This window comes from Hylobates moloch, unplaced genomic scaffold (genome assembly GCF_009828535.3).
Source record: "Hylobates moloch isolate HMO894 unplaced genomic scaffold, HMol_V3 SCAFFOLD_6, whole genome shotgun sequence".
NCBI lineage: Eukaryota > Metazoa > Chordata > Mammalia > Primates > Hylobatidae > Hylobates > Hylobates moloch.
The window spans coordinates 142,499,627-142,522,112 of NW_026652281.1; the positions used below are offsets into that span (position 1 = coordinate 142,499,627).

Below are 22,486 nucleotides of genomic sequence, written 5' to 3' on the forward strand. Positions count from 1 at the left end.
TATACCAGTTCAGGTTAAAGCAATTTTGTGTTATGTGGAGGATAACAACATCTCACATATCCTCAAGAAATGTGGTCACTGTTGCTCTTCTAGTGAGAATCTATTTTATAAGTTGTCTTCACAACATTAATGTACTGTTCAGATTTCTAGAGTAATTGTACTTCAAAATATCAAAGGAAATATTTTTTTTCTATTAAGAGAGCACTTCTTGTGGAAGGAGACTGACATGGCATTTTTATATTTTAGCATTGTATCAAGCATTAGAAAAATATGGAAATCCTGCATAATTTTAAATAGGGCATGTCAAACTTATCAGTTATTGGGGAAGAAGAAACTAACCAAGCATGGGGGAAAATATCAGAAATTGGATCTCAAGTAGGAAGAAAATAAAAAGGTTCCACAAATGTTGACAGTTCAAAGACAAAATAAAGTGATTAATTGTATAATCTAAGGAAACTTTCTGAATACACACATATCAACTTATTGCAAATGCAAATTTATGGTCATTTATTGTTGAGAATGATGACAGAGAAATAGCTTGGAGAGCAACAAAAGAAATGTGTTTTCTAGCATTTTATGTTTATAGGATTTTGAAATAAATGATCCATAGCTATGAAGCCATAGTCAATTATGGGTAAAATTTCTGGATATAAATGTTAGAATAATTGTATGTTTAAAATTGTGTCAACATTGATATATATGTTTAGCAGCAATTATAAAGGAAAACTATCTGTAAGCTGAAAGGATTGTAGTTAAAGAAGCTAAAAGTAAGTAATGCCCAATAATATTAGCTAAAACTTCTAGCACTTCTTGTGTGCCAGGTATAATTCTTAGCACAGTAACTAAGTAACTGAATAAATGCACTCATTTAATCTACAAAATAACCCTAGGAGGTGGGTAATATCTGATTTCAAAACCCTACCTCCATTTAATAGGAAAGGCCGGGCGTGGTGGCTCACGCCTGTAATCCCAGCACTTTGGGAGGCCGAGGCAGGCAGATCATGAGGTCAGGAGATTGAGACCATCTTGGCAAACACAGTGAAACCCCATCTCTACTAAAAATACAAAAAATTAGCTGGGCATGGTGGTGGGCACTTGTAGTCCCAGCTACTCAGGAGGCTGAGGCAGGAAAATGGTGAACCCGGGAGGCAGAGCTTGCAGTGAACTGAGATCCTGCCACAGCACTCCAGCCTGGGCGACAAGCGAGACTCCGTCTCAAAAAAAAAAAAAAAAAAAAGATAGGAAAACTGATGAATAGAGAAGGTACAATATCTTGCCGAGGGTAAAATATCTCACTACAAATAGTAGCTGAAAAAGCTAGAATCTGAACTTGGGTAGCATATGGGTACCAAATGTAACTCTTAAAACTATATTGAACGATCAGGCAGCAGCATTTGCTGTTAACCAATATCCACTGTTCTGCAGCCTCCGCTGCTGATACCCAGGCAAACAGGGCCTGGAATGGACCTCCAGCGAACTCCAACAGACCTACAGCTGAGGGTCCTAACTATTAGAAGGAAAACTAACAAACAGAAAGGACATCCACACCAAAACCCCATCTGTACGTCACCATCATCAAAGACCAAAGGTAGATAAAACCACGAAGATGGGGAGAAACCAGAGCAGAAAAACTGGAAACTCTAAAAATCAGAGCACTTTTCCTCCTCCAAAGGAACACAGCTCCTCACCAGCAACGGAACAAAGCTGGATGGAAAATGACTTTGACGAGTTGAGAGAAGAAGGCTTCAGACAATCAAACTACTCTGAGCTAAAGGAGGAAGTTCAAACCCATGGCAAAGAAGTTAAAAACTTTGAAAAAAAATTAGACAAATGGCTAACTAGAATAACCAATGCAGAGAAGTCCTTAAAGGTCCTGATGGAGCTGAAAACCAAGGCACGAGAACTACGTGATGAATGCACAAGCCTCAGTAGCCGATTCGATCAACTGGAAGAAAGGGTATCAGTGATGGAAGATCAAATGAATGAAATGAAGTGAGAAGAGAAGTTTAGAGAAAAAAAGAATAAAAAGAAATGAACAAAGCCTCCAGGAAATATGGAACTATGTGAAAAGACCAAATCTATGTCTGATAGGTGTACCCGAAAGTGATGGGGAGATTGGAACCAAGTGGGAAAACACTCTGCAGGATATTATCCAGGAGAACTTCCCCAATGTAGCAAGGCAGGCCAACATTCAAATTCAGGAAATACAGATAACACCACAAAGATACTCCTCAAGAAGAGCAACTCCAAGACACATAATTGTCAGATTCACCAAAGTTGAAATGAAGGAAAAAATATTAAGGGCAGCCAGATAGAAAGGTCGGGTTACCCATAAAGGGAAGCCCATCAGACTAACAGCTGATCTCTCGGCAGAAACTCTACAAGCCAGAAGAGAGTGGGGGCCAATATTCAACATTCTTAAAGAAAAGAATTTTCAACCCAGAATTTCATATCCAGCCAAACTAAGCTTCATAAGTGAAGGAGAAATAAAATCCTTTACAGACAAGCAAATGCTGAGAGATTTTGTCACCACCAAGCCTGCCCTAAAAGAGCTCCTGAAGGAAGCACTAAACATGGAAAGGAACAACCGGTACCAGCCACTGCAAAAACATGCCAAATTGTAAAGACCATCGAGGCTAGGAAGAAACTGCATCAACTAACGAGCAAAATAATCAGCTAACATCATAATGACAGGATCAAATTCACACATAACAATATTAATCTTAAATGTAAATGGGCTAAATACTCCAATTAAAAGACACAGACTGGCAAATTGGATAAAGAGTCAAGACCCATCAGTGTGCTGTATTCAGGAAACCCATCTCATGTGCAGAGACGTGCATAGGCTCAAAATAAAGGGATGGAGGAAGATCTACCAAGCAAATGGAAAACAAAAAAAGGCAGGGGTTGCAATCCTAGTCTCTGATAAAACAAACTTTAAACCAACAAAGATGAAAAGAGACAAAGAAGGCCATTACATAATGGTAAAGGGATCAATTCAACAAGAAGAGCTAACTGTCCTAAATATATATGCACCCAACACAGGAGCACCCAGATTCATAAAGCAAGTCCTGAGTGACCTAAAAAGGGACTTAAACTCCCACACAATAATAATGGGAGACTTTAACACCCCACTGTCAACATTAGACAGATCAATGAGACAGAAAATTAACAAGGATATCCAGGAATTGAACTCAGCTCTGCACCAAGCGGACCTAATAGACATCTACAGAACTCTCCACCCCAAATCAACAGAATATACATTCTTTTCAGCACCACACCACACCTATTCCAAAATTGACCACACAGTTGGAAGTAAAGCACTCCTCAGCAAATGTAAAAGAACAGAAATTATAACAAACTGTCTCTCAGACCACAGTGCAATCAAACTAGAACTCAGGATTAAGAAACTCACTCAAAACTGCTCAACTACATGGAAATTGAACAACCTGCTCCTGAATGACTACTGGGTACACAATGAAATAAAGGCAGAAATAAAGATGTTCTTTGAAACCAATGAGAACAGACACAACATACCAGAATCTCTGGGACACATTCAAAGCAGTGTATAGAGGGAAATTTATAGCACTAACTGCCCACAAGAGAAGGCAGCAAAGATCTAAAATTGACACCCTAACATCACAATTAAAAGAACTAGAGAAGCAAGAGCAAACACATTCAAAAGCTAGCAGAAGTCAAGAAATAACTAAGATTAGAGCAGAACTGCGGGAGATAGAGACACAAAAAACCCTTCAAAAAATCAATGAATCCAGGAGCTGGTTTTTTGAAAAGATCAACAAAATTGATAGACCGCTAGCAAGACTAATAAGAAAAGAGAGAAGAATCAAATAGATGCAATAAAAAACGATAAAGGGGATATCACCACCGATCCCACAGAAATACAAGCTACCAACAGCGAATACTATAAACACCTCTACACAAATAAACTAGAAAATATAGAAGAAATGGATAAATTCCTCAACACACATACCATCCCAAGACTAAACTAGGAAGAAGTTGAATCTCTGAATAGACAATAACAGGCTCTCAAATTGAGGCAATAATTAATAGCTTACCAACCAAAAAAAGTCCAGGACCAGATAGATTCACAGCCGAATTCTACCAGAGGTACAAGGAGGAGCTGGTACCATTCCTTCTGAAGCTATTCCAATCAATAGAAAAAGAGGGAATCCTCCCTAACTCATTTTATGTGGCCAGCATCATCCTGATACCAAAGCCTGGCAGAGACACAACAAAAAAAGAGAATTTTAGACCAATATCCCCGATGAACATCAATGCAACAATCCTCAATAAAATACTGGCAAACCAAATCCAGCAGCACATCAAAAAGCTTATCCATCATGATCAAGTGGTCTTCATCCCTCGGATGCAAGGCTGGTTCAACATATGCAAATCAATAAACGTCATCCAGCATATAAACAGAACCAATGACAAAAACCACATGATTATCTCAATAGATGCAGAAAAGGCCTTTGACAAAATTCAACAACCCTTCATGCTAAAAATTCTCAATAAATTAGGTATTGATGGGACGTATCTCAAAATAATAAGAGCTATCTATGACAAATCCACAGCCAGTATCATACTGAATGGGCGAAAACTGGAAGCATTCCCTTTGAAAACTGGCACAAGACAGGGATGCCCTCTCTCACCACTCCTATTCAACATAGTATTGGAATTTCTGGCCAGGGCAATCAGGTAGGAGAAGGAAATAAAGGGTATTCAATTAGGAAAAGAGGAAGTCAAATTGTCCCTGTTTGCAGATGACATGACTATATATCTAGAAAACCCCATCGTCTCAGCCCAAAATCTCCTTAAGCTGATAGGCAACTTCAGCAAAGTCTCAGGATACAAAATCAATGAACAAAAATCACAAGCGTTCTTATACACCAATAACAGAGAGCCAAATCATGAGTGAACTCCGATTCACAATTGCTTCAAAGAGAATAAAATACCTAGGAATCCAACTTACAAGGGATATGAAGGACCTCTTCAAGGAAAACTACAAGCCACTGCCCAATGAAATAAAAGAGGATACAAACAAATGGAAGAACATTCCATGCTCATGGGTTGGAAGAATCAATATCGTGAAAATGGCCATGCTGCCCAAGGTAATTTATAGATTCAATGCCATCCCCATCAAGCTACCAATGACCTTCTTCACAGAATTGGAAAAAAACTACTTTAAAGTTCATATGGAACCAAAAAGGAGCCTGCATTGCCAAGTCAATCCTAAGCCAAAAGAACAAAGCTAGAGGCATCACGCTACCTGACTTCAAACTATACTACAAGGCTACAGTAACCAAAACAGCATGCTACTGGTATCAAAACAGAGGTATAGACCAATGGAACAGAACAGAGGCCACAGAAATAATGCTGCATGTCTACAACTATCTGATCTTTGACAAACCTGACAAAAAGAAGAAATGGAGAAAGGATTCCCTATTTAATAAATGGTGCTGGGAAAACTGGCTAGCCATATGCAGTAAGCTGAAACTGGATCCCTTCCTAACACCTTATACAAAAATTAATTCAAGATGGATTAAAGACTTGAATGTTTGACCTAAAACCATAAAAACCCTAGAAGAAAACCTAGGCAATACCATTCAGGACATAGGCATGGGCAAGGACTTCATGTCTAAAACACCAAAAGCAATGGCAACAAAAGCCAAAATTGGCAAATGGGATCTAATTGAACTAAAGAGCTTCTGCACAGCAAAAGAAACCACCATCAGAGTGAACAGGCAACCTACAGAATGGGAGAAAATTTTTGCAACCTACTCATCTGACAGAGGGCTAATATCCAGAATCTACAATGAACTCAAACAAATTAACAAGAAAAAAACAACCCCATCAACAAGTGGGCAAAGGATATGAACAGACACTTCTCCAAAGAAGACATTTATGCAGCCAAAAGACACATGAAAAAATGCTCATCATCACTGGCCATCAGAGAAATGCAAATCAAAACCACAATGAGATACCATCTCACACCAGTTAGAATGGCCATCATTAAAAAGTCAGGAAACAACAGGTGCTGAAGAGGATGTGGAGAAATAGGAACACTTTTGCACTGTTGGTGGGACTGTAAACTAGTTCAACCGTTGTGGCAGTCAGTGTGGTGATTCCTCAGGGATCTAGAACTAGAAATACCATTTGACCCAGCCATCCCATTACTGGGTATAAACCCAAAGGATTATAAATCATGCTGCTATAAAGATACATGCACACGAATGTTTATTGCAGCACTATTCACAATAGCAAAGACTTGGAACCAACCCTGATGTCCAACAATGATAGACTGGATTAAGAAAATGTGGGACATATACACCATGGAATACTATGCAGCCATAAAAAATGATGAGTTCATGTCCTTTGTAGGGACGTGGATGAAGCTGGAAACCATCATTCTCAGCAAACTATCACCAGGACAAGAAACCAAACACCGCATGTTCTCACTCATAGATGGGAATTGAACAATGAGAACACATGGACACAGGAAGGGGAACATCACACACCAGGGCCTGTTGTGGGGTGGAGGGCAGGGGGAGGGATAGCATTAGGAGATATACCTAATGTTAAATGATGAGTTAATGGGTGCAGCACACCAACATGGCACATGCACACATATGTAACAAACCTGCACGTTGTGCACATGTACCCTAAAATTTAAAGTATAATAAAAAAACTATATTAAAAAACTTCCTTCAACAAGTTGCCACTTTGATCCACATGAAACTGTAGATACTAAATCCAGATAATATTAGATTCTCTTCTAATGAAGAGAACTGCGATCTAACAGCTTAAGAAATGCCACATTCTCAAATCCTGTTTGTAAATTCTGATTTAGGATATTTGTCTATTTTTTGAAAAAAGTTTTAATGCAATACAACTTAAAAATACTTGATCCTGTCCAAAAATAATCAACCTTTTCGAGTGAACTGACTAAAATATCTAAACTAGCTATTTAATCAAGAAAGAGACAGAACATGTCATTAAACCAGTCATAGGATTTTTTTGCTTTTTAATCTCCTTAGGCTGACATGTCATGGCTCAGTCAACAACAAGCACAATTATCCTTAACCTGAGGACATATATTAACAAGAAGCCATCTATTTCTGGTTTTAGATACTCTTCTGCACGTGCCCGTGGAAAAAATATGGATATGAATTAAGCAGATTATTGGAGCTATATAAAAAATCATGATATATTCTTAGTTATTAGGGATGTTAGGGAAAAAAGAAGTGATGAAAATTGCCAACTCAGGACATCTGACTTGACAGTCAGTGCAATCAAAGTTGTGATATTAATGGCACATTCACAGTTACACTTCTGATTTTCTGATTCTTCCCTTAAGCATTTGCATTTCTAGTGACATAAATTATGGTCAGATGTGGGTACCAAAGTGAAGAAGAAAAAAAATAGAGATAAGTTTCTTAATAGTGGAAAAATAGAATATTGTTACATTAATTTTCTTGGTCAGAGGAACTTAACCTATCATCTCTGTATGTTTCAAAAAGAATATGGCGTGCATGTGTGTGTATTTTTGTGGGTATGCATGTGAGTGCACATGTGTATGCATGGGTGTGTGGTGCGTGTTGGTTTGTAAAAAGAAAGTTCATAGTTTTCAAGAGATATTTCCTCTTGAATATATGGAATAGCAAATGTTTCAATGTTTGCTATTCCATATATTCAAGAAGGAAGTATAAGCTGAATTAGGTGGATGACTTTTAAAAAAATTAGTATTTTAGCAAATACATCATATAAACTTGGAGCAAAATAGAACGAAGTCACGTTTAAAAGAAGTCACACTACACCAGTCATATTCTTCTGCATCCTATTTTTTATAATTTTGTCTAGCTTACTACAGTTCTGACTATGGGCTTCTACTGAGCGTAAAACCCATACTTTCTTTTTTCTGTTTGGATTTTGCTGGTGTGGGTGTTAGTTTGCTTATTTGGTCCTAAAGAACTAAAAGGATTGCATTTTGTGAGGAAATTCCAAAGAAATGATATAAGTGAACATTTTTTTCTTTCATTTTATTCAATGTATAGACATAATGGACCAGGAAGTTGTCTGATATAAAATAATCTTGAAATGGAGCACACACAAAAGATAATAAATATTGAATATTTTTGTTCAAAAATGAGTTTATTTCAGATAATACTTTAAGAAGATATGAACTATTTTATACGTTATTATAAAGAAATCTACAACTGAAAAATTTGGCTTTTCTGTATGAAGTATTTCTTATTAACATGTAATATACGAACAGTTTTGCATCTATACTTTATTAGTAGTAAGCATAGACATACCAGTTCATTGTACAGCTGTTTTTAAAATACCCAATTATTTTATATTTTTGGTCTTTACTATGTATTTGGAAATAGAGGACTATTTTGATGTCAGTCATTCATGAAGGTAAATCAACTAAAACTTGGCTAGTCTAGAATGTACTCAAAGCTGCATAAATGCTTTATAAAATTCATATGCAAAACCATTTGGACAAGTGGATGCAGCAGTTAGGTGATGTTATATAAATTCATCATTTATATTAAAGTCTCATGATCTTGTCCTCACGGTTTCTGTAGATGTCAAGAGGATAAAAGGCTCAAAAGGGTGAGGAAAAGAGGATGTTTTCATTACAAGGGGTACTTACGGCTCTTATATATTCATATTACCAGACATGTTAAAAGCTCATTTGTCTGCCAAGAGCATGTGAACATAGTACCTGAGTTATTTGAAATTGCCACACTTATGAAAGAACCATTGTCCTAAGGAGGAACTTGAATAAAAGCCTGCCAAGTTAAGGTTTCCTTGGAACTGCTTTGGAGTTTTTATAAAAACTCACAGGACTTTCTGAAATTCTGATTAAATATTGTACTTCTGAAGGTTAATTTTCCAACAGTAACACATCATGCTGTTTTGGAATTATCTTAGTTGACTTTCTAAACTCTTAATTTTTAGTTGAATCTTATTTTTCATATTTCTTCTCTCTCTCCTCTCTCTCTCTCTCTCTCACTCGCTCTCTGTAATGTAAAAAAATTGAAATGTTAAAAGGCCTTTACAGCATTTCATAAAAGGTTGGCAAAATCATCAGACGAGGAATTATATTAATGAAGAGAAAACATTGTTGTTGCCTAATAAATTTGATGATTCTATTTTCCCTTGCAAGTAGATTATTAAATATCCACATTTAATTAAAGTAGGGAAAACTTATAAGGGGGAGAAGGAATAATAGAACAGCAAACAAGAGTAGCAAACTGATATGATTAGAAATATCTTTGAATTCCAGAAAGCTCTGGACAAAATAAGGACATAGGAGACAAATAATTTTCAGCAAGAGATGTGCTGAATACTGTCAAATATTTTAGGAATGAGTTAGTGAATGTTATGACCAGTAGTGACACTTATATAACAGATTTCAGCTTTAAAATAGATCTTTATTTTTGATGTTACTATGACATTTTTTCTAAGAGGTCTTGTTGCCGAAAGACTGAAAATCAGTGACATGGGTAATAGCTGTGTGACAAAATTGAATTTCAAAATATGAAAAACAAAACTCCTGAATATCTATCAGGTCAGAGACCCTATATAAATTACTTGTTCCCAAGCTGGGTTGTTGAGATACCATTTTTCCAAAAAAACCCACATCTCTCTTTAAATATATGTTGACTGGTTAAAAATTACCATTTAAAAAATACTTGAAAATAGTTTCATACTTGCAATGATACGATTTTCGAAAGTGTAACACTGCATTATTTGATAGTTTAATGTGAATTTATTATATCATAATGTTTGGCAAATGCCACAAAATCAATTAGAATTTACTTAATTGTTGCCCATAGACCATTCTTTCGTGGAAATTAAAGCAGAACATTATGAGGCGCATCTGATAAGTAGGTGATTCCTTAAAGCAAAATCTGTAAATATGTTTAGTCACCTTCTATCAATTTTTCAAAGAAGCATATTGCCACCAAAATGGAAACAAGTATATCTTAATTTGTTTTGAAGGATCATTATTTGTTTAATGGGTAGCCAAGAAAGGGATTTAAGGGCTTGGTATGGAGCCATAAAACATGTATTTTTGTGAGTTCATATGAATGGGGTGAAGGGAATGGAAAAATGAGTTTAGTGAGAAAAACATGAGTGTGGGTTCCTGGGAAGAAACAAGGGTTATATTTATTAATAGGCTTGTTTTGTTTACCCAGCATGATTCCATCTGTCAGAAAGAGAACTATACATAAAAGCTGTGGTGGATAGTTTTCTTAAGGATTCTATAAAAGCAGATGCCCAAGCTGAGATATTTGGAAGTCCCAGAGTCAAAGAGACTCAAAGTTAAAGAGATCAAGCGGCCGGGCGCAGTGGCTCATGCCTGTAATCCCAGCACTTTGGGAGGCCAAGGTGGGTAGATAACCTGAGGTCAGGAGTTAGAGACCAGCCTGACCTACATGGTGAAACCCTGTATCTACTAAAACTACAAAAACTAGCTGGGCGTGGTGATGGACACCTGTAGTCCCAGCTACTAGGGAGACTGAGGCAGGAGAATCGCTTTAACCCAAGATGCGGAGGTTGCAGTGAGCCGAGATTGCACCATTGCACTCCAGCCTGGGCAGTAAGAGCGAACTCCATCTCACAAAAAATAAAATAAAAAAAGGCCAACTTCCCACCACCTCTCTGCCCTCTCCCATTTCTCATGGGATATGCCACGGACCTGTCTTTGTAAGAATAAAGAAAAAGCAAGTGTCCTTTCTCAATTCGCAGAAAGCACATACATGCAGTGGAAAGAATGACGTTCAACAGAACAAGATCATATTCCTAAATAACACAAGCATCTATAGTCATTGATCATAAAAATTGATTCACTTTTTCAGCAAGAACCTGGGTTGCTGGTGGTCCATATGCTGGAATCTTTTTAAAGGAGTGAAGGCTGAATTTCCTACTGTCCTTATGTTAAAAAAAAAAAAAAAGCAAAAAACAAAAAATTGGTTTTTGCTTGAATAAAGATCCAGCCCTCTTTTGGCACAACAACGTAAGTTCTGTAGTGGGCAAAAAGAATCAGTGAAAATACCTCACTTTAAAATGTGATAAGGTTTTCCATAAATCAGTGCCTTTATTAGACTCACTGTGTCATTGACAATAAAATAGCAGAGCTGGATGTCTTCACCAATATTTCATAGTTTTATTTTGAAAAAATATCATCTCCAGTGTTCTGCCAGTATTGTATGATTTACTGTTCTTCACTTAATTTTGCAATATCCATCCCCATCTCAGCTATTCTATTCTTGGCACCAGGAAAGATTTTGCTTCAGGTTTTATTTATTCAGAGCCTGTTAATGTTGTAATTTTTATATCACTGTCTTGTCATTTTGTCACGATGTCATATATCTGATAAAAGAACACAGGGAGAGAAGCTGTGTTCTTATTAATTAGAGAGGTCCGATAAATGGATTATCTTATTTAGTAAGCAAGTTCTTGACAAGCAGGGGAATACAGATGGGCTTATTAATGCCGGCTTCTCAGTTTACTGCTGTGTTAACACTAGTTTCATTCTTTTTGGTAAATCTGAATATCTCCCTAAATCCTGCTTTAGTAATAATAGCTAAACATTATTGAATGACTAGCATGATTAACTATATATACTATATTAACTTGAATTATTTCATTTATTTCTTATACCAACCTTATGATCAATGACCTGTTATTACAATCTCCATTTTACAGATGAGGAAAGCAAGTCAGAGAAAGGTTATAGTCACATAAGATTTCACAGCTAATAAAGCTAGACTTGAAATGAGTGCTGGTAATTCTTCCTTAGAGATACTTTTCTCACACTCCTGTCTTAGATAATGTTCACCTCCAATTATTCTCAGGCTGACCTTGTGATGGAGATAGAAATATTTATATAAGATACAAGTTGGTACAGGCTGGGCGCAGTGGCTCACGCCTGTAATCCCGGCACTTTGGGAGGCTGAGGTGGGCGAATCACAAGGTCAGGAGATTGAGACCATTCTGGCCAACATGGTGAAACCCCGTCTGTACTAAAAATACAAAAATTAGCTGGGCATGGTGGCACGTGCCTATAATCGCAGCTACTCGGGAGACTGAAGCAGGAGAAACGCTTGAACCCGGGAGACGGAGGTTGCAGTGAGCCGAGATCGCACCACTGCACTCCAGCCTGGTGACATAGCAAGGCTCCATCTCAAACAAAACAAAATGAAAAAAGAAAAGTAAAAGAAAAAAAGATATAAGTTGTTATAAAACAAATGGTAATTTTGTCATCTGAATTTTTATGTTATGTTATTGTTTGCTCATTGAGGAAACATGCAGTTTCTGTTTCTGTCCTATAACATAAGGCAAACTTGTTCATCATGTCCTCGGCTGGGGATACTAAGTAATACTGTATTTTAAAATGTAACAGAATTTTATCAAGACTTATCTTGCTTTTATATGGAAAAGGTATTTTTTTCTCCAATGTCATTATTCAAATAATTTCAACTTTGAAGATAAAAAGTGGAATCTACTTCCTCCTTATGGTTTCCTTTGTTTTCAGTGGTTTATTCCCTGACTGGTTTCTTGTACAGAAGGTACATAACATGCTAAGTTTCTTACCCCTGTGGTATAGTTTTTGTATTTTAATATTTAGCTGCTGGAACTTTCATTAACACTCACACGCACCGAAACACACACATACACAGAAATTGGGTTTTTAGCTTTCATTTTAGGAAAGCTATGTGAAATAATAGAAAAGTATGATAATCCCTGGGTAGATATTTATTATTTTGGGGGGAATAAAGAGCTTTCAAGAAAAAAAAGAGATTTCAAGAAAAAAGATATGTTTGTTTTAAAAGCACTATAAGACAAAATTGGATGCATTTCTAAAGCAAACTGAATTGTGTCTGTCTTACCTGTTGAATGATTCTTGCTCATTGGGCCATAGTCCATTCACTGCCATTTCTTGCCCCAGATTTGTAGGATGTTAATAACCCTGTCCAATCCTGACCAGCTGGACTTCATGATGCCTTGTTTTTTGTTTGTTTGTTTGTTTGTTTGTTTTTGACATGGAGTCTCACTCTGTTGCCCAGGCTGGAGTGCGTTGGTGTGATATCGGCTCACTGCAACCTCCGCCTCTTAGGTTCAAATGATTCCCCTGCCTCAGCCTTCCAAGTAGATACGATTACAGGTGCCTGCCACCATGCCTGGCTAATTATTGTATTTTGGGTAGAGACGGGGTTTCACCATGTTGGCCAGGCTGGTCTCGAACTCCTGACCTCAGGTGATCTGCTCTCCTCAGCCTCCCAAAGTGCTGGTATTGCAGGTATGAGCCACTGCACCTGCCCCGTGATGCCCTGCTTCTAAAGGCTCAGCCACATCTAGTTTCTGTGTCTCACCGAACCAACTCAGGGAGAGCTTTTTCATCTTCCACACTCTAGAAAAATGGGTCAGAGTGGAAATCCATTAGGGTTTCATAGACCTAGCACTTTAATTTCCTCAAATGTGATACTTGAATTTCAGTTTGTAAGACCGCTCTTCTACTTTGACTTCCATTTTAGTATGATAGTTGTTAAATCAAGTTTGGCCTGGAGTCCTCTCCTTACATATTTTAAGTTAGGCCCAAAGGGTTCTCTGTATATAGTGAACTATAACCTAAATGAAGTTAGATTATAGTTATAACTTAGGTTATAGTTATAACCTAAAGATACTGCAGCCTGTTCATGTTCTGATCACCAAGTTTGGGCCAATCAAAGGTGGCCAGCTGTTAAAACCGTGTTCAAATAAGGCAGATGCTGAGCTGTAACCAATCCAGCTGTTTCTGAACCTCACTTCCCTTTTTCTGTAGGTCACTCTCCTTTTTCTGTCCATAAATCTTCTACCACATGACGGTGCTGGAGTCTATGTGAGCCGACTCTGGCTCAAGAGGCTGCCCAATTCGTGAATCATTCTTTGCTCAATTAAATGTTGTTAAATTTAATTTGGTGCAGGCTTTTCTTTGAACACAGTCTTTGATGGGGGCTTAAAGTCACTCTCAAAGCTATAACTTCCTCAGCAGGGATACTAACTCTTTACTGTATTCTGTCAATGCCCTCTTTGGATGCTTCTCCCTATTCTCCCATTCCTCTCAGTGGCCCTTCCTGTCCCCAGTAATTGGTCATCTGGGACCAAGCATTAGACTCCTCTGACTTTGAGGATTATCAATTTTAGAAAACCCTTGCTGTCCCCAATACCAGAGAGCCCCTCTTGGACGATGGCCCTGGCCTGGTTCAAACCTGAGTGTACTGAATATTATGAGTTAAACTGTGACCTGGGGAGCTCAGCCATGGGGATGTTTTGTCCTAGTTTATGGCCCCCTCACTTTCCCCACTAGCTTTTTAGGCTACAAGGTCCCAGCATGTCTGTGAACTGAGCCCATCTGGGGAGCAACAGTAAATATATGGCATTTCTTCTCAAGCACTACTGGCTGTATCTCAAATAAAATATAGCTCACCCTTGAATAACACAGGTTTGAACTGTGCCGGTCCACTTATATTTGGATTTTCTTCTGCCTCTGCCAACCCCGAGACAGCAAGACCAACCCTCCTCTTTTTCCTCCTCAGCCTACTCAACAGGAAGATAACAAGGATGAAGACCTTTATGATGATCCATTTAATGAGTAGTAAATATATTTTCTCTTTATGATTTATCTAGCTTATTTTATTTTGAAAATACAGTACATTATATATATATATAAAACAAGTACATAATGTATATATATAACAGTACATAATATATATGCCAAGTATGCATTAATTGACTATGGCAGCAGTCTCCAACCATTTTGGCACTAGGGACTGATTTTGTGGAAGACAGTTTTTCCATGGACAACCAGTAGGGGATGGTTTCAGGGTGATTCAAGTGCATTACATTTATTGTGCACTTTATTTCTATTATTATTACATTGGAATATAAAATGAAATAATAGTACAACTCACCATAATGTCGAATCAGTAGGAGCCCCGAGCTTGTTATCCTGCAACTTGATGGTCCCATCTGGGAGTGATAGAAGACAATGACAGATCATCAGGTATTAGATTCTCATAAGGAGCACATACCCTAGATCCCTCACATGTACAATTCACAATAGAATTCACGCCCCTGAGAAACTAGTGCCACTGCTGATAGGAGGCTGAGCTCAGGCAGCAGTGAGCAATGGAGAATGGCTGTAAATATAGATGAAGCTTCACTTGCTCAATTGCTGCTTACCTCCTCCTGTGTGGCCTGGTTCCTAACAGGCCAAGGAATGGTACCAGTCTGTGGCCTGGAGGTTGGGGATCCCTGGCCTGTAGTATCAATAAGGCTTCTGGTCAAGTAGGCCAGAAATTTTGAGGGAGTTGAATTGATACATGGAATTATGACTATGCGAAGGGTCAGTGTCTCTAACCCCCATGGTTATTCAAGGGTCGACTGTACTCATAAATGCATCCTGGGTATTGAATACCACTTCCACTTTTGTTTTTGAAGTGTAAAGGCCAAAACAATCTGGAAAAGGCCAATAACATCACTAGGTTTTGCTGATAGGAAAGCTGGAAGCTAACTTGGTAAGATGCTCCCGGTGTGCACCACTACTGTGACACACCCAGCAGTGAATTTCTTGTACAAGTTTGTAAGTGACAGAGCTGGAATTTCAACTCTGAGGTGCATGATTACAAGGTCCTGCCTTTTGTATTAATACCTTTTCTCACTGCCTCACTTTCGGTAATGCTGCTAAAATTAGCCGTGCTGACGTGGATCAGTCCCTCACCTTTCTGAGCTCGATAGTTTTCGTTATATCAGGAAGGTGGACAAGATGCTGTCTCCTTTCAGTCTCTGATCTAAGATGCCATATTAAGTGTCAAATTATAATTCTCATGAGCAGCACCCTTGAAGCAGCTTCTAAAAGATGGGGGAATTGCCTGTGCCCAGGTGACTGTCTCTACTGGGGACTAGCTCAGGCTTGAATCTGTTTCATTGTGATTTGGTCTTTTGCATACATTGCTATCCTGCCTCTTATATTGAATGGCTTTATTTTAAGTTTGTATCATGAATATTTTCAAATTTCTGTGCAAACTGTATGAGAAATATGATTTCTCTGTCATCTGTGTTAAGAAAGGCTTTCAAAATGTCTTATAAAGGAAAAAAGCCATGTTTTTATGACAATTTGCATGAGTCACTTTCCTATTTTTTATTTTTGCTTAACTTATTACCAATACATATATTGGAAATCTTTCTACCTAACAAAACCGAAAAAGAGGGAAAGAACCTCTTTTTAAAATGTGCATGGATTCTCCTTTATTCCTTCAAGTCATGAAGGTCTGGACATATAGTCAAAATTTTCAGAGGTAAATTCTTTGAATTCTGAATTATATTTGTAATAACAGAAGTATCCCAACAATTTTTTTTAAGGATTCAGCTAATTACTACAGATTTGGTTGCAATTCAAGTAACTTTAGTTAGTTCAGAAAGATGCTTCAGGCAAGACTATCAGCATAAGAATAAGTGAGTTAGCAAGCATTAATAAACCTGGAGTACAACAGTGTTAAATGTTTCATGCCTTATTTGAGAACGTGCCACTGCAGAAAATTGAATGAACAGCTTTTTGGCTATGAATGTTAGAAGTAAAATTTTTAAGCATTGTTTTGCTTTTATTTTGGTGACAGACTTATCAAACTGAACATTTTCTGATAGAGAATGCCTTCTAGGCATTCTTTCTCTTAGAGCTTAGCAGTATATGTAAAAACTGTAGTCACATCTACCTTCTTTCTCTCCCAAAAACCATTCAACTGTTAAGTGTTTACTGAATGCCAACTCTGTGCCAGAGTTAGGGATACACTATGCTCAGACTTGGAGTTAGAACAGTGAAAAAGAATTACGTCATATACTCTAGAAAGTCACAAAGTCCACACTGGTTCTGAGCCAATATTTAGTGTTCAAGTTTCACTGGATTCTTGAACAATGAATGATGAAATAATATCAATTATTTTCATTACAGCAAAGGTTTGCTGAATGTCTACCATGCCCTTAATGATCTGCATTTCAAATATAAGATGTACAATTTCTACCTTCAGAGAGGGTATTCTAGTGAGTTTACATATGGATTTTCTGTTCCCCCATAAGTAGGAGGAGAAACATGAGCAGGAGGAGGAGCAGAGGGAGGAATCATATTTTAAAAATAATTTTTAAATCTAATTTGTGCTAGGAATTCTTTGAATTTCAAGTGAAGTATAATGTGATTTCTTAAAAATTACTTCTCATCTAGCTAGGGTAGAAACTAGCATTTATTGTGTTCTTGTATGTATCAGGGACTTTATATAGTAATAGCCAATATTTATTTAGAAGTACATAAGTGACCCATAGATTATCTTTACATAGATTGCTTAATCCGTTAACATGATTTTTTTTAATTCTGTTTATAAAGGTTGTTTTATCTAATCATCTCTAAAATGCCTTGAGATGGATATCATGCCTGTCCTCATTTTCTAGATGGAGAAACCTAGGCACAAAGAGATTGAAAGTTAGACAAATTCACATAGTTAATAAAGTATGGAGCCAGGATTTAATTTTAGGCAGAGAAAGAGATTTCCCATGAAACAAATAAAATTTAAAATTCAGGAGCAATTACTTCTACAAGCTCCTTCCAAGAACTTATGCTTAAATCACATTTGTAACTTTGAACTATTTGTCTCAAAAAGGACCCTAAAACGTTTGCTAAGCTTCTGCCAGGCATGATGGCTCACACCTGTAATCCCAGCACTTTGGGAGGCCGAGGCGGGTGGATCACTTGACTTGAGGTCAGGAGTTTGAGACCAGCCTGGCCAACATAGTGAAACCCCGTCTCTACTAAAAATGCAAAAATTAGCCGGGCGTGGTTGTGGTGCCTGTAATCCCAGCTACTTGGGAGGCTGAGGCATGAGAATCACTTGAACCCTGGAGGCGGAGGTTGCAGTGAGCGGAGACTGTGCCACTGCACTCCAGCCTGGGCAACAGAGCGAGATGCTGTCTCAAAAATAAAATGAAATAAAATAAAAGTTTGTCAAGCTTCAGACCCAGACAGTTGGAACTTACATGACAAATTCAACTTCCCATTAGTAAAACCTCCCCTCTGCTTATTGAGCCATCTCCAATTTTCCTCCTCTGACCAAACGGATCCCCTGGAAACAAAGGCCAATTTGGCCACTTCTCCTCTGGGGCCTGTTTTCTTTCCGTTTCTCAAAGACTGCAATCTGCCAGTTATATTTATTTTTATTCCCTCTCCTTCATCTCTATTATCAATCTATTTCTCGCCATTATATTAGTTCCATCAGCATTCAAACATGCTCTAGTTTCACCATTTGAAAAGAGAGTTTAAGAAAGGAAAAACATTTTAAAGCTCTCCATTTCCATTGCAGCTATTTTTATATCTTTTGAATCACTTTCCTCACTAGCAAAAAACCTATTGACTTGATCTGTCTTCACTACATTATTTCCTCATTTATTCAACAAATACATATTTATACCTGCTAGGTGTCAGACATTGTGCTAAACCACAGGATAAAAACAACAACACCAACTTCATAGGTATCATAGCTTATAATCGAAGTTTGCGTCAGGTGTGTACTATTATCTCAAGTGCATTCAAGAAATAATAATATGGATCTTAGTTTTCCGATTTTCATCCTAGCTCTTATGAAGTATGTTCAGGTTTTGGGTATTTGGTGTTCCCATATTTGAGAAAAATCAATCTTCTAAAAAAAATTGCAAAATTTAAAGGAACTTTTAGATGTCAAACCTGGTATTTACTTGATCTAAATTTATCATGCTGCATTATCATCTAAGGGTATTAGTCTGCTTTTAATTTAAGACCTTGGCTTCACCTAAATATTTTGGTTTGGTGATCAAAGTGGATCCACACTGTTCTTATCATGCGCCAAAAACAAGAGGGATGCTAACCCACATAGTGGAATTTTTCTGGCATTTCTATTAATATACGTACGTTTTATTGATCCCATTTTACAGATGAGGTAAGCATTACAGATAAGCTAAAATTTGCCCAGTATAACCTAATCAATTATGTACAAAAACAAGATTTGAATGTAGTTCTCTTAATTACACAGCCCAAAGTTTTTCAAATATATTTTATAAATGCAGCAGACACAGGAGACCGAATGGGTGAGATTAGATAGGGACAAAAGAATCATAAAGGTGAACATTGTGTAGCATGGCCTCAGAAAAAGGAGACAAGGAAGACACCTGTATAGAAAAACTTTATGTAGAAAATGTCCAATCATTTATGCCCAAGCAAGGCAAAACCACAAAAAAATAGCAATAGACAATTCAGTGTCGTTTGAAATATTTCCTAGTCTGAACCTCGTCCTTATCAATGGAAGAGAAGCTTTTTAAAAGTTCCATCCAAGACTCTTTAGTAGACAAGTGACTGAGCAATTGGCAAATTGTTTGTGTTTCATCATCATGTTCTATGTAATCAGAGTTGTAGTGTTTTTGTAGAATACACCCAAGCTCCTGTTGTTTTTTTCTTTCCAAAATATTCTATTCCTTTGCTGTTTTAGGAGAAGCATTTTAAAAGGAAGATTTGTTCCTAGTTTCATTTAACTGAATTTAAGCTTATTTGAAAATCTCATGATTTAGTGTTCTGCAGAGAGTTTTGTTGTATTTTTTTCTCCCTTTAATTTTAACTTGAACAGCTTGATGAGAGTTTAATAGAATTTGTTTTAAAGTTATTGCCGACCTTGAATTAAATGGGAGCCAATATATCCCCATGCAGGTGTGGGCTTCAATTTATGGCAAATATGTTTGTCTTTACAGTCATGCATAATTTCCAAATTCCAGAAATTACTTCTGTTTTATAGCTGTACCTTCTAAACCCGTCACAAGGAGGGCTCTGTCAGCACTTCTATTACGTTCTTTACTTCCCAGAGGTTTATAACGTAGTCATAAAACTCACTCTACGATTAGTTTTGGCAGATAAACTCTCATCTAGGGGAGGAAGATGTTGTTTTTTCCAACAATGTAAGAAGAATATACTGGCTTGCCTGTTCTCACACAACTGGAGTTCATAGACTCATTTTTGCTACAAAGCCTTTCTTTGGGTTTTCTAAAAGAGGATGCCCTAATTAGCCTTCAGGTATTTGTGCATTAGGATCTCTCTTTTCTCCCCAGGAAGGAGAACTGCATAGTAATTCAAAGTTTGGATACCAGATGTTAGTTCAAATCCCTACTCTATGATTTTAATAGGTCTGAGATTGTGAATGAGCTATTTATTATATAAAATAAGCATTTAATAAGTAATAGCTATAGAGGTATATGCTGTCTCATTATTTTTAGTCCTGTTATCACTTAGGAACTTAATGAGCTCCTTAATCATATGCATGTCTGTAAATAATGAATCAAATTTGTTCTTTCATGTTGTTGTTCAGTAATGATTATAAGACTGGATATTAGAGATACAAAGGTAATGAAACACGGCTCCTGCCCTCAAGGGATATGTAGTTTAGTAAGAAAAAGTCAGACTTTTAAGGAAACAATTCAAATCCAATCTATTTAGTATTTCCCTGGAAGCTTGGACAGCTCAGAGCAAAGACAGCTTACTCCGACTAGGGCCTCAGTGAAGGTTTTTTTATATGGTAAATGGAAGGGAGGATTTCCTTCATACTAAAGAATGGTAAGATGATTGCAAGCCAGTTAGATAGACATCCACAAGAAAGTCATGAAGAGGTTGAGCTTGGGGTAAGCTGGCAACTAGAATATGACTGGAGTTAAGAGTATAGGAGGATGGCAGGTAGGAAGGAGGGATAGCAAAAAGCTGTAATGGAAAGATCTTCCTATTCCTTCTCCCACATGGGAAATGTGCTCGACTCTCTCTTGGTCAGATATCCTGTATGCCATATACTCATTACTATTTATTTTGGTGGAGCATGTTCACCAGTAGGTAAGTGTGGGAGGTATTTTTAATCTTATTTTTTTTTTCTGAGACGGAATTTCACTCTGTTGCCCAGACTGAAGTGCAATGGCGTGATCTCAGCTCACTGCAACCTCCACCTCCCAGGTTCAAACAATTCTCGTGCCTCATCCTCCCAAGCAGCTGGGATTACAGATGTGTGCCACCACACCAAGCTAATCTTTGTATTTTTTAAAGTAGAGATGAGGTTTTGCCATATTGGCCAGTGTGGTCTCGAACTCCTGGCCTCGAAAGATCCACCTGCCTCGGCCTCCCAAAGTGCTAGGATTACAATCGTGAGCCACCGCTCCTGGCCTTTAAATACTTTATGTCTTGCGATGGTTTTATTCTACCCTCTCCCTTGACATATAATTTAGCTAAGTATATAATTTTAAGTTGGAAATTATTTCCCTTCAGCATTTTTTTTTTTTTTTTTTTTTTTTGAGACGGAGTCTCGCTCTGTCACCCAGGCTGGAATGAAGTGGCGTGATCTCGGCTCACTGCAAGCTCCGCCTCCCGGATTCACGCCATTTTCCTGCCTCAGCCTCCAGAGTAGCTGGAACTACAGGCGCCCGCCACCACGCCCGGCTAATTTTTTGTATTTTTAGTAGAGACGGGATCTCACCGCTCTTCAGCATTTTGAAGGTCTAAATGCATTGTCTTCAAGCATGAAATCTAAAGCCCTTCTGATTTCTGATCTTTGCATATAACCTGCACGTTCCTCCTTCAGTGGTTTTTGAATGTTCTTTTTGCCACTGTCTTTCTGATATTTAACCTACTTTTACCAGCTGTTCTAGACAATCTGTTGCAATTATAATTCAGAAACCTACATCCTTCAGAGCTGCGAAAATTTCTCAAAATATTAGATTGGTTATTTTTTCAATTTCCTTCTTAATTTTTTGGAATGCCTCTTATTGAGATGTGAGATAGTATTGTTATTGCAATAATTTTCTTATTCTTCCTCTCTTCCATTATTTTGTCCTTTTGATCTACTTTCGTGTCATTTTATTTTCTTAACTTTATCTTTCAGTCCTTCTACTGATTTATTTTTTTCCCATTTTGGCTTTATGTTTTAAATTACCAAAGGGCATTATTATTTTTAAGTAATCCTTAAAAATTATATTCTATTTTATTCCAGGTTTTTATAGGTATAAATGACAGATAATATTGCATATTTTTAAGAACTATAACGAGAGGAATTCATATACATATACATTATAAAATGATTACCACAATCAAGTTAGTTAACATATCCACCAATGCACAGTTACCTTGTGTGCATGTGTGTGTATTCTAAGAACACTTAAGATCTACTCTCAGCAAATCTCAACTGTACGATGCAGTATTATTAACTACAGCCACTATGCTGTATGTTTGATCTGCAGAACTTACTCATCTATAACTGAAAGTTGTATTCTTTGACCAGTATGTTTTCACCCACCCTCTGGCTCCTGAAAACCACCATTCTACTCTATGTTTTTATGAGTTAGACATTTTTACATTCCAAATATGTTGCCC

At 37.4% G+C, this 22,486-nt stretch overlaps 1 long non-coding RNA gene across 1 annotated transcript in view; it reads right to left on the bottom strand.

Moving 5' to 3' along the window:
• LOC131383684 (uncharacterized) overlaps positions 1–22,486 on the bottom strand; it is a 65,236-nt gene that overhangs the window by 12,369 nt on the left and 30,381 nt on the right. Inside the window, exon 2 of the long non-coding RNA XR_009213893.1 lies at positions 14,991–15,048. This is a non-coding gene — a long non-coding RNA (uncharacterized LOC131383684). The remainder of the gene's footprint in view (positions 1–14,990; positions 15,049–22,486) is intronic.